The sequence below is a fragment of the Hevea brasiliensis genome, chromosome 6 (assembly GCF_030052815.1).
Source record: "Hevea brasiliensis isolate MT/VB/25A 57/8 chromosome 6, ASM3005281v1, whole genome shotgun sequence".
NCBI classification, from domain to species: domain Eukaryota; kingdom Viridiplantae; phylum Streptophyta; class Magnoliopsida; order Malpighiales; family Euphorbiaceae; genus Hevea; species Hevea brasiliensis.
Genome location: NC_079498.1, coordinates 77,435,341 through 77,450,004, shown reverse-complemented (window position 1 = coordinate 77,450,004; position 14,664 = coordinate 77,435,341).

Here is a 14,664-nt window from a genome sequence, read left to right as displayed (position 1 = left end):
AAGTATTCCTCAAGGTTTCCTCTTGGAAGAAAATTATGAGATTTGGCAGAAAGGGGAAGCTGAGTTCTTGTTTCACCGGGCCATATGAGGTTTTGGAAAGAGTGGGTCCTTTGGCATATCATTTGGCACTAACTTCAGAGTTGGAGAAGATACATAACGTCTTCCATGTATCGATGTTGAGGAGGTATAGATCTGACCCATCTCATATATTACCAGTGGAAGAAATTGAAGTGAATGCAGACCTCACATATGAGGAAGAACCCATAGAGATTCTGGCATATAAGGTGAAACAGCTACAGAAAAATCAGATACCGTTAGTGAAAGTGCTGTGGAACCATCATTCAGGCTAGGAGGCTACTTGGGAACGAGAGGAGGACATGAGGAGACAACACCCACAACTGTTCAGAGACTGATACCAGGTAAAATTTTGAGACGAAATTTATTTTAAGGGGGAGGAGAATTGTAACACCCCTATTTGCATAGCCTAGTACATTTTACTGTTTCGGTGACCGGACCTGCAGAGGGAATGTCCACACCATGGCATAGAAGATTGGCTATTAGTGTAAAATTTCTAAAATGGATTACTACCCTCTACAAGGAGCACAGTTGATTCAACTGTAAAGGGTGATCTAATGGAAAAAACAGTAACACAAGCACTTGAACTTCTAGAAATTGTTGCATACCATAATTATGAGTGGTGAAATGAAAGAGGAAATGCAAGGAGAGCCACAAGGGTCCTGGAAGTAGACACCCTAAGCATGATAAATGCTCAATTTGATCAGCTCACAAAAAGACTCAAAAAAATGCAAGCCAACGCAGTTGGTATAAACAGTCAACATGAGGACAGTTATGGAGGAGGATACATGAGTTCATAATATAACAATTTCAATGAACCCTTCACAAAACAAATGAACTATGTGAATAATGGAGGAAACTTCAACCAGGGCAGCCCAATAATCCATATTCAAATACTTATAACCCTGGATGGAGGAACCACCAGAATTTTCTAACACCCCTAATTGTATAGCCTGGTATATTTCACTGTTTCGATGATCGATATCGATCCGGATAATTAAGAGAATTAGAATCACAACTAAGACACCTAGATAAGTCCTGAACACAAATAATTAGTAATTGCCAAATAGTTAAGTATAAATAAGAAAAATAAAACACAAAAAGTTAAATGAGTCGAGAGTCATAGCGATGGGTGACCTTCTCTGGAATGACTACGAGGTTAGACTAAACTCAAATTTCGAACCGTAAAATGTGACGCCGCGGTCCTTAGGACTATTGTGAACACAGTGGAAAAGAGAAAATTATATAAAAGAATGGTTAAGCGGGTCAAATAATTAGGTCAGGACTCTAGAAGAAATATTGAATTACTTGCAAACCGGGTCAAACTGGAGAGGGGCAATTTGGTCAATTTACCCTTAGAGCTGACTCCTGACCTAACTGTCCAATAAAATTGGAGAAAAGAAGATTTTGGGATCAAGAATTTAATTAAAGAACTAAAAAAAAAAAAGAGAAAAGAAAAAGGTTATTACATCATGGATGACATCAATTATGATGTCATAATTGAATTTATTTTTCCTACCAAATTTGACTAAGTTAAAATTTATTAATTAAGACAAAATAACATAAGAAAAAAAAAAACTATCATCTTCTTCCCTCACCCAAAAGCCGAACCCTCTCTCTCCCTCTCATCTCCATGTTTATCCACCATGGAACCTTGCACTCAAGCTTGAAATCGCTCACTTAACCTTAATATTTCCCATAATACCTCATAAAAGATTGTTACCTCAACTTAAGAAGGAGATTGAAGAAGAAGGAAAGAAGGAAGAGAGAAGAACTTGGTAGAGTGAACTCCAAAGTTGAGGTAAGGAATTAATTTGATATTTTTAGTTTAAAATACATGTTATGAGTTAAATTAACTTAGATTTCAACTTTAAAATCAAAAGAAAACATGGATGAGGGACCAAACATGAATTTCGGCCAGCCTTAGTTAGGGTTTGAAATGAGTGAATTTGATGCATTTGAATGGCTGCTTAGGTTGAATTATGTATGTAAACTATGGATAGATGTTTAGAATGCATTAGATTTGATTTTTATGAATTAGAAATTCTTGGCACCTAGGGTTTGGGAAGAAAAATTTGAGAATTAGCCAAATGATGTAGTTAACCTTATTTGAGTTGATTAATGGTCAAGTGTGACCATTTGAGGTGTGTGTGAAGTGTTGGAACTAAGTTTAAATTCGAATTGGTTATGGTCATTCTGCAGGTAGCATGACCTAGATCCCTTTCAGGGACGAAAACTAAAAATTTACCAACCCAATTAGTGTGAGACCAATTGGTAATGAAACTAGACACAAAATGACACATTTTTCATTCAGGAATCATGCCTAGAAAGTGACATAACTTAGTGAACAAATTGGCCAAATCCGGATTAGGCAAACTGAACTGTACAAAAATGACCAAATAAATAGTAGTTACACAAATGACCATAACTTGGTTTAGAAAGATCCAAATGACCTGAATCTTTACCAGTAGAAAGTTGAGACATAGACCTACAACTTTCATGAAGAAAACAAATCCAAATTTTGACCATAACTTATTTGAAAATCCACCTGCAATCAACCACAAAAATTACCAAAACCCATGATTTGCCCAGAATTCTGGGTAAAACCAAATCCGGCCAGCCATGTTCAAATGGCTATAACTTGCTCTACAAAACTCCAAATGGAGTGATTCAAAAAGGTAAATAAAGTTAAGACAATAAGGAACAACATCTATGAAGAAAACTTAGCCAAATTCTAATAGTAACATAACCAATGGAATAGTGCAAAACAGGACACCAAAATAGAAAATTTGAAATTTGTGCCTAAAAGAGTTAAGATTTGAGAAAACAACCAAAACCAAAAAATTAGATAACCAAAATGTGGTATGTGGGAGAAATTAGAATTCCCATACCTATTAGGCATTAGAAAGTCAACAAATTGACTTGAACAATACTGTGAATAGTAACCCCGAAATATAAATTTTAAAGAACGTCAAGTTTAACATATTAAAGCTAGGTATAAGTAGATTTGAATTTATTTTTGGATTTATGATAAGTTGTGATACTGAAACACTGTGAAACTGTGTGTTTCAGTTGAAAAGAATATCGGGAAAGAACCTGAGGCATCGAGTCAAGGCCAAGAGGCGACTCGTATAAGTTTTGTGCACTACATCAATATTATTTAAAATTCACTTACAAAGTGCATGAAATGAATTACTTATATTGCAAAATGTGTATTATGCTTTTGACTTAAATTATTGAAAGTTTACTTGTATGTGTTTGAAATGGCAATAAATGTTTAGTAAATTGTTAAGATAGTTTTGAAACCACAGTGTCATGACCATATATTTAAATGCCTCACTAGCATGACTAGTGGGGGAAATTAGTTTTGAATTTTGATTCTTTCTCTGGCTGAAGTGTTGAGGTGTGTGCCTGTAGAAGAAGAAATTGAATGGATATCCATATATTTGAGCTGGCTAGCCTTGTGATGTGATTTCTCATAAGCCTCTAGCTATTGAGATGATTATTGTTTCGAATGGCATGATATAATTGTGTGTTTTTATGAAATTGATTTGAGAATTCCCAAAATGAAATTGTTGGACTAAAAGTTTATAAATCCTGTTTTGCATATGTCTTTTATTTTCAGTAATGTATTTGAATAAGTATGATTTAAATTATGCATAAATGTTATTTTAGTATGTTGTGCACTACTGAGTCGTAGTACTCAGCAATGGTTGTTATTGCTATCGCAGATATAGAAACTATAGGGGCAGCAGAGTGAGCTGCTGAGAATCGTGGAGCCACCTTCCCTGAAGTTCTATCGGGTATATTTTTTACCCTGATTGTAATAATTATTTTGATGTATGTAACTGTATGTATATGTAAAAACTTGTCATGAGCAGTTGTATAGAGTTTGTAATAATATTATTTTGGATTTGCTTATGTAAAGTTTGGTTGATGAATGTAAATTGATTTTACTTTAATGAAATTATTTAGTATTATTGTTGATGATATTTGAATTGAGAATTATGTTGGAATTTTGGACTTTGGGAAAAATTGATGTTGAGTTTATTGTGGTAGTGATGGATTTTGATGAAAAAGAATTATTGGAAGTGTTTTTACAGGTTTTTGAAGAACTATTTTCCCCAAATATAGACGGCACTCTGCCGAAAGTTTTCTAAAATTTGTGGACAAATAAAAAGGGACAAAAATTTTAACTAGTTTTCAATTTCTAATTAAATGTTTTAATATCTATTAGAAAATGCTCACCACTTCTTAAAAGTAAGAAAATGATTTTAAAATCCCTTGTAGGGTACTTAATGAGATACCGGTTGGTGAAGTTCGGTAGTTCATTAGGTATTCTACGGGATCATATTATGCCTTACAGAGGGGTAAGGTGTGATATGTTTTAGTGGTATCAGAGCAAATTTTTAAAGTATGTTTTAACTTGTGAATTTTTGTCTTTTCTTTACTAAGTACAACTGCTCAATGTCTTTATTTGTTACATACAGTGCATTAAATCATAAATATGAACTAACGAAGGGAATCTCCTTGTGTTATTTGTTCAGGAGATATCCTAATTCCATACTGATATGGAAGAAGGGGATCGCTCTATTGAGCAATCTGTTGAAGCTGAGGCACAAGGGGAAGCCCCAGCTCTACAAAATGTCAGTGGGTCAATAGTACCAGCCCCACAAATGCCACAGTTTCCTACAAAATTTGCTCAGCAGATGGCTGCGATGTTCCAACAAATGGCTGGGGGTATGCCTACTCAAGCTCCACCCCAGACTTCTGTGGTGCAACCTCAAGTTCCAGTTAGACAGTACGACAAGCTGTTGAAGTATGGGGCGATAGAATTTAAGGATACAGTAGACCCTTTAGAGGCAGAGCAATGGCTAGAGAGGATGGACCGAGTGTTCAAGAAGCTGCACTGCCAAGATGAACTAAAATTTGAGTACTCAGTATCGCTACTGCAAGGTGATGCATATGATTGGTGGAAGACCATCCCCAAAAGCTTGGCAGAACCGCTAGTACTGACCTGGGATGACTTCATCAGAGAGTTTAGGCAGAAATATGTCCTAGATGCATATGTGGATCATAAACTACAAGAATTTCTGAGTCTAAAGCAAGGCAACAGATCAGTGACAGAATATGAGAGGGAGTTCTCCCGCTTAAGCCACTATGTTGGGAGTCTCCTGTCTACCAACAAAGAAAGGTGCAAGAGATTTGAGACTGGTTTGAAGCCCATTATGCGGATGCAAGTAGTGGGATTCAGACACAGTAACTTCTCTGAGCTCATCTCACAGGCTCTTGAGCTAGAATGGATTGAATTAGAAGTGACACCAGCAAAATAGAAATCAGAAAAGACTAAGAAATTAGAGAAAGATAAAGGGGAAAAATCAGTAGAGCAAAGTCCCAGTGGTACATATGGAAAGAAGAAAAAATTTGGGGGACCAAGCAGAGCTAGAGGTGGAAGGTTTGGAAGGGGTATATTCTCTGGACAGAGACCCCCTACATCTGGTCAGCAGTCGACCAGGGGTTCATATCCTGCCCGCCCCTGTGGTACCTGTGGCAAGATTCATGGAGAATGATATTGGGCAACAGGAGCTTGCTTTAACTGTGGAAGCAAGGGCCATTTTGCTAAGGACTACACCAGTGCCCCTAAATTTGGTCCAGCTCCTACTGCTGTAGAAGGATCTATTCAGAGTCCTACTTCCAGAGGTTCACAACCGGTTGGCAGAGGAAGAGGTAGAGGTAGAGGCAATGCTTATAACAATCAGGGTATTGTTAGTCAGTCAGCATAAAGGAGTGCTCTAGCCAGGGTTTATATGATGAGACAGTGGGAAGAGGCTGAGACTTCTGATATTGTAGCCGGTACATTCTCTATCTCTGATCAAGATATATTTGTGTTGTTTGATCCGAGTTTAACCCACTCATATGTTAGTGCTAGCATAGTGAGTTTCCTTGCGGTTTCATGTGCTAAAATGGATTTTGAAGTGCTAGTAACTAGTCCGTTAGGACAAGAGGTCCGGGTCAATGGAATCTATAGAGATTGTCCTTTGGTGATCCAAGGACACACTTTCTATCAGATTTGATTGAAATGCCCTTCAGAGATTATGATATCATCTTGGGCATGAATTGGTTAGCCAAGCATCATGCCATGATTGACTGTAGATTAAAGACAGTCACTTTTGGTCTCCCTCTGTATGGTGATATGGTAATACATGGGGAGAGGTAGTTACTGCCATCAAACATCATTTCGGCTGCACTAGCCAGAAGGATGATCAGAAAGGGGTGTGAAGCATACTTGGCACATGTGATAGACACCCAAGTGGGGAGTCCAGCACTGAGGGATATTCCTACTGTATGTGACTTTTCAAATGTGTTTCCTAATGAATTGCCAGAATTACCTTCAGAAAGAGAAGTGCAGTTTGAAATTGATGTTATGCCTGGTGTGGACCCAATATCCACAACACCATATAGAATGGCACCAGTAGAATGTTAGTAGTATGCCCTAGAGCATATCATTTAGTATGTATCTTGTACATGTTTTTTATTAATAAAAGGCATTTTCACTTTTCCGTTTACATAATATATTTATGTGTAATAGAAAAGGTCCATTGATATTTTGTTAGAAATTCTATTCTTTAGTTGTTAAGAATATGAGTGACAGTATTTCTAGTACAAAGTATCATAAATAGGTTCACAATCGAGGATACTTCATAATAAGGACATGACTTATCCAGAAAGATTGTATTCATGTTTGTTCCCAAGTTGTTTATATGAGATATAAATAAGATGGAATGGTGAGTCTCATGCCATATAACAAATATGATAGGCACTTATACATGATAAGTAGGCCGAACCAGTGACACTTATGACAAGCACAAGGAGTTTACTCTTGTCAATGTTTTGTCAAAAATCATATAAGTGCATATAATCTTTAGACCTAGGATAGCACAGTTATCTTGTATATAGGTAGTTTGAGTTTGATACTGCTTTCATACTTGTACTGTGTATGGGTATATGGGCATGTGTTGGCTCCTACTAGTTATATATGGAGGTAGGTGTTGATTAAGATGGAATCTGTTCCTCTAAGTAAATAGAGATAAAATCCTATGTTCATTTAATTGTTCTTGATGTTTCAAGTTCCTGGCCATGACAGATAGATTTATTCAGAAAAGAGTTTCTGATAAGAAAATCTTTTTAATCAAGAACTGGAATTAAAAGAGAACATAATATTCATAGCAAATGGAGTTTGACATAAACCATGACTCCAGCTTGAGTTGGGATTTTATAACAGAGAGATTCTAGTGCATGGTAACATATGATTATAGGTTCATTTAAGGTAAACCTTATTACTAATTGGGTGTCCATGGCATGCTATGCTAGGTGTTAACCATGGTTTATGAGTTGCATAAAATGATTTAGAGAAATCATTTATGGTAAGAAAAAGTTCTGATGATATTAAGAGTTGATATCATATCTCATTGCCAATTAGTGATGAGCCTAGTAAGTCACACACATACACAAGTTATCACCTAATTAAATATGATTTTAGTTAATTAATTAAAGAGTTTAATTGATTAATTAAATAAGTTTGGTTTGCAATTAGATTGCAAAGTCCCTAGCATGACTTGAAACTAAATCTAGATTATTGGATGTATAGTATAAGTTAAATTTATATTTAAAGTGTTTAAATATGAATTTAATTAATGAGAAATTAATTAATAGAGATTAATTAATTAATTTATATTTGATATAAATTGATTAGAAGAAGACAAATAATTATTTTGGGTTAAGAACTCAAAATTAAGACACAAGGGCATTTTGGTCATTTCACAGGGTGACATATGGCACCATGAGATGGTGACACATGGCATTACACATAAGCTTGCCAAATGTCTTTTAATCATGTAAGATGATTAAAATTAAGATTAAATATAGGTTTAACACTTGGCACAATGTGATTGGGTCAATTAAACCTAGAACCAATCAGAGGGTGACATGTGGCAAGGGTTTAATGTGTTAACCTAGCTATATAAGTATTGTTATGAGAAAAAAATAATACACAAGCAGCAGCCACTCCTCCTTTTTCATGCCATTTTGAGGCTCTCCATCTATTCTTCTTCATCTCTTATCAATTCAAAGAGATTAGCCATCAATCTCTTGAATTAAGAACACTAGGAATTGTTTCTAGTGTTCTGTTTACATCTCTAATCTCTTAAAAGGTAGAACTTGAATTTATAATTAATAGAAAAAGCTTTAGAAGCTGTTCAAGGGCTGCCATAGGTGCTCTTGGTGTGGACAAGCTAGAGGCACAACATCTGGTGTCCTGAAGACGAATCTCAAAGGCACAGACACGCTGCAGTGCATCAAGAGGTTAGTGTAATCATTCTTGATTTAATCTAGGGTTCTAAAATTAATCTGATTAATTTAAAAATCTTAAATGGCAAATACAGATCCAAAAACATATTAAAAGAGTTTTAATATGTTGTTTATCATTGAAATAAAATAGATAAAAATAAATTTTGCATGATGCATGTGACCCTAGGTGAAAATTTTTGAATTCAATGGTATAAACTTGTGTTTTTCACGCTTTCATTTCTTCAATTGGTATCAGAGCCACTATATTTGCCATTTAGATTGTTGATTATATGATTTAATTGTTTGTTATGATCATGAGATAATTTATCCATTGCTGGTTGTAATGGAGGTTTGGCGGCATGCTTGAAAAACACCATTAATGGTGTGCATGGTTTGGCTTCCATGGGTGGTTCAAGGTTTGGCTTTTAATTCTGTAATTGTTGTATGATCTAAGGCCTATTCTTTGACTAATTAAAGTGTTTAATTAGTAGTTTTAATCACACAATTAAATTATGATTCAAATCAGAATTTTAAAAATTGTTTGAATGTGATTCAAATCTGAATTTTAAAAGTTGTTTGAATGTGATTCAAATCTGAATTTTTAAAGTTGTTTGCATCATATTTAAAACTGATTTTTTTAAAAGTTGATTGAATAATATTCAGATCTGATTTTTTAAAAAATGTTTGAATATGATTCAAATCTGATTTTTTAAAAATTGTTTGAATGTGATTCAAATATGAATTTTTAAGGTTGTTTGAATGTGATTCAAATCTGAATTTTTAAATTTGTTTGAATGAGATTCAAATATAAATTTTTAAATTTATTTGAATCATATTCAAATCTGGATTTTAAGTTGAATATGAGATATTCAATTTAATTTAAGTATGTATGTTTTATTTAATTGTTAAATAGTGATATGCATGATGGATGATCATGGACTATAAAAGACCAATGTGATTGGATTTATTTCTTTTATGTTTCTTTGGGATTGTAAATTAATTAATTTATTTTAATTTATTTTGGGCATGTATTATTAAGTTTGTAATTATTTTTGAGTTGTAATTTCATTTATTTAAGTTCTTGTAAATTCGCTTTGGTATGCCAAGGATTACTATGTAATAATGGATTGCAAGAAGTTCAAGGAGTTCAAGAGCATTGGTGGGACCAGTGGGAGAAATTCAAGATCAAGTGTTGATTATGTACTCCTTCAGCAACTCTTGTAAAATGAATGAATGAAATGCACCTAGGAATGCCCTGATTCAATTCTTAGTGGCTCAGAATTGAATCCCTTAGAAAGTCCATGATCATACCATATTTACTGCTTATCCATAAATGCATGAGATGTATGGGAATGTACGCAATTATATGATATATGCATGCTAAATGGATAATGTGCAAAGTGAGACCTTAATAGTAATTAGGATGACCATAAAATTTTCCAAACAAATGATTAAGTTGGAAATGCTATAATTAAAGTAATTATAACATGGGCCCTCCATTGGAGCAATTATTTTAAGAAATTTTAAATAGTTGCATAAGATGCAATTAATTTAAGAGATTTTCTTAAGAATAATTGTTAAGCATGAGATGTTGTAAATATGTAAATGGTTTGGTGGCCAATATTGGATGTACCTGAGGACATTAAAATTATTTGCATAATTACTGGCTCAATGGGATCAACTTAACTAATGCAAGATAAGTCAATAATGGATGTACCTGAGATTTTGAGCATTAGGGGCTAAGTAAAGGATTGAACCTCACATAAGATGTGATGGGCAAGGAGTTGCTCACTTATAGTTTATTGTAATTCCAATAACGGATGTACCTGAGGATGATCAATAGAATTATAAGAATTCAATCACCCACTAGAAATCCATCCAACTAGGATTTCTGTTTTCTACTTTGGAAGTGTAGGATTCGTTAAGTTAGTGGGAGGACCAATTTGATTAAAAGACCATAATCATTTTGGTTAATTACTTGATACATTTACTAATTAATCTAGTTATTTTTTGCAATTAATTTTCTGATAATAATGAGCACAGAACAACCACCACCATCCAATATCCTTGCAAGCATACTTGATCTCAATAGGTTGATAGGACCTAATCTCTCTGATTGGCTAAGAAAATTCAAACTTGTCCTAAACCTTGAACATATAGGATATGTTCTAAATTCAAATGTTCTTGGTCCCTTACCTCCAGAGGCCACTCAAGAGGAACATGAAACCTTGGACAAGTGGAAGGAGCATGATATGAGAGTTAAGTGTTACATGCTTGCTTCCATGAGTAATGAGTTACAGAAGCAGCATGAGAACATGTAGAGTGCGAGTGAGATCCTCCTTCGCCTACAAGAGTTGTATGGTGAGCACAGTAGGAATGCTAGGTATGAGATATCTAGGCAGCTGGCCCACATGAAGATGTCTGAGGGACAGAATGTTGGGGATCATGTCCACAAGATGATTCGGTTGATTAAGCAGTTGGAACATCTTGACTTCAACATGGATTTCCAACTACAGATGGATTTGATCCTTCAATCCCTTCCTAAATCTTTTGGGAATTTTGTGACAAATTTCCATATGACTAAACAAGAATGTGTTAGTAGTATGCCCTAGAGCATATCATTTAGTATGTATCTTGTATATATTTTTATTAATAAAAGGCATTTCCACTTTTCCGTTTACATAATAAATTTATGTGTAATAGAAAAGGTCCATTGATATTTTGTTAGAAATATTATTCTTAAGTTGTTAAGAATATGAGTGACAATATTACTAGCACAAAGTATCATAAATAGGTTCACAATCGAGGATACTTCATAATAAGGACATGACTTATCCAGAAAGATTGTATTCATGTTTGTTCCCAAGTTATTTATATGAGATATAAATAAGATGGAATGGTGAGTCTCATGCCATATGACAAACATGATAGGCACTTATAAATGATAAGTAGGCCGAACCAGTGACACTTATGACAAGCACATGGAGTTTACTCTTGTCAATGTTTTGTCATAAATCATATCAGTGCATATAATCTTTAGACCTGAGATAGCACAGTTATCTTGTATATAGGTAGTTTGAGTTTGATACTGCTTTCATACTTGTACTGTGTATGGGTATATGGGCATGTGTTGGCTCCTACTAGTTATATATGGAGGTAGGTGTTGATCAAGATGGAATCTGTTCCTCTAAGTAAATAGAGATAAAATCCTATGTTCATTTAATTGTTCTTGATGTTTCAAGTTCCTGGCCATGACAGATAGATTTATTCAGAAAAGAGTTTCTGATGAGAAAATCTTTTTAATCAAGAACTGGAATTAAAAGAGAACATAATATTCATAGCAAATGGAGTTTGACATAAACCATGACTCCAGCTTGAGTTGGGATTTTGTAACAGAGAGATTCTAGTGCATGGTAACATATGATTATAGGTTCATTTAAGGTAAACCTTATTACTAATTGGGTGGCCATGGCACGCTATGCTAGGTGTTAACCATGGTCTATGAGGTTCATAAAATGATTTAGAGAAATCATTTATGGTAAGAAAGAGTTCTGATGATATTAAGAGTTGATATCATGTCTCATTGCCAATTAGTGATGAGCCTAGTAAGTCACACACATACACAAGTTATCACCTATTTAAATATGATTTAATTAATTAATTAAAGAGTTTAATTGATTAATTAAATAGATTTGGTTTGCAATTAAATTGCAAAGTCCCTAGCATGACTTGAAACCAAATCTAGATTATTGGATGTGTAGTATAAATTAAATTTATTTTTAAAGTGTTTAAATATGAATTTAATTGATGAGAAATTAATTAATAGAGATTAATTAATTAATTTATATTTGATATAAATTAATTAGAAGAAGAAAATAATTATTTTGGGTTAAGAACTCAAAATTAAGACACAGGGGCATTTTGGTCATTTTGCAGTGTGACACGTGGCACCATGAGATGGTGACACATGGGATTACACATAAGATTGCCAAATGTTTTTTAATCATGTAAGATGATTAAAATCAAGATTAAATATAGGTTTGACACTTGGCATAATGTGATTGGGTCACTTAAACCTAGAGCTAATCAAAGGGTGACATGTGGCAAGGGTTTAATGTGTTAACCTAGCTATTTAAGTGTTGTTATGAGAAAATAAAACACAACCAGCAGCCTCTCCTCTCAATTGTCACGCCACTTTGAGCCTCTCCAGCTATTTCTCTTCATCTCTCATCAATTCAAAGAGATTAGCCATCAATCTCTTGAATTAAGAACACTAGAAATTGTTTCTAGTGTCTTGTTTACATCTTTAATCTCTTAAAAGGCAGAACTTGATTTTCTAATTAATAGAAAAAGCTTTAGAAGCTATTCAAGGGCTGCCATAGGTGTTCTTGGTGTGGACAAGCTAGAGGGACAACATCCGTGTCTCAAGACGAATCTCAAAGCGCAGAGACATTGCGATTGCATCAAGAGGTTAGTGTAAACGTTCTTGATTTCATATAGGGTTCTAAAATTAATCTGATTAATTTTAAAATCTTAAATGGCAAATACAGATCCAAAAACATATTAAAAGAGTTTTATTATGTTGTTTATCATTGAAATCAAATAGATAAAAATAAATCTTGCATGATGCATGTGACCCTAGATGAAAATTTTTGAATTCAATGGTATAAACTTGTGTTTTTCATGCTTCCGTTCTTTCAGAATGCACCTTAGCTGGTTTACTCAACATGCTGGTTATTGCCCAAAAGAATATGCCGGGCAATAAAGGAAAAGAGGTAGCTTTGATTGCATCTTCTTCTACTGGAAAGTCCAACAAGAAGAAGGGAAATAAGAAAAAGAAACCTCAGATTCCTGATCCTTCCAAGAAAATAGCCAAACAGAAAAACAAAGATCAAAGTTGACAAGTTAAAGGAAAGTGTTTCCACTACCAGCAGGAAAGTGTTTCCACTGTCCAGAGTATAGCAATCTAAAAGAATGCAATGCCATGATGAAAATCAACTCAAAATTCAAAATATATTTGGCACTTAAGATTAGGTCATGTTGCAGAAGATATGATTGCAAAATTGGAAAAAATGGGGATTTTATCCTCATTGGGCTCTGAGCCTACTCTAACTTGTGAATCTTGCCTTCAGGGCAAAATGACTAAATCACTCTTTGTTGGACAAGGGCTAAGGGCTAAAAATATTTTAGAGCTAATACATAGTGATGTATGTGATCCATTTAAGGAAATGGTTAAAGGCGATTTTCATTACTTTATTACCTTCACTGATGATAAATCAAGGTTTGGGTATTTGTATTTGATGAAATACAAACATGAATCCTTTGAAAAGTTCAAAGAATTTAAATCTGAAGTAGAAAATCAAACAGGAAAGAGTATTAAAGCTCTTTGATAAGATCGTGGAGGTGAATATTTGAGTACTAAATTTGATGAATACTTGAGAGAGCATGGCATTGTTTCCCAGCTGACTCCTCCAGGAACACCACAGTTGAATGGTGTATTTGAAAGGAGAAATCGTACCCTATTGGATATGGTACGTAGTATGATAAGCTATACTGATATGCTAATCTCCTTTTGGGGATTTGCATTAGAATCAGCTTTGTATATTATGAATAGGATTCCATCAAAATCAGTTTCTTCCACACCTTATGAGATATGGCATGGAAGAAAACCAAGTCTTAAGCATGTTAAGATTTGGGGTTGTCGACTTATATCAAAAAGTGAATCTTGATAAATTGGATACGGATCGAGAAAATTCGATTTGTTGGATATCCAAAAGATAGTTTTGGTTATTATTTTTATTTGCCTACTTCACAAAAGGTTATGATAAGTAGAGATGCCACATTTCTTGAACAACAGTTTGTCCAAGAAGGAGGCAAAGGAAGGCAAATAGAGTTAGAATTGGAGAATTCTGACTAACTAATAGATCAGATGGATATAGATCCATCTAGTCAACCTATACCCATTGATGAAACATCTACAGTTGTTCCTTGTAGAACAACCAGGGTATCTCACCCACCAGTGAGATATGGTTTCCTTCATGAAGAAGAACAAGAGTTGTCTACTCATGAAGAAGTAGATCATGGAGATGATCCACTTACCTATGAAGAAGCTATATCAGATATAGACTCTTCAAAATGGATTGATGCTATGAAATCCGAAATTGATTCCATGTATAAGAATCAAGTTTGGGATCTTGTTGACCCACTTGAAGGTATTGTACCTATAGGGAACAAATGGGTTTT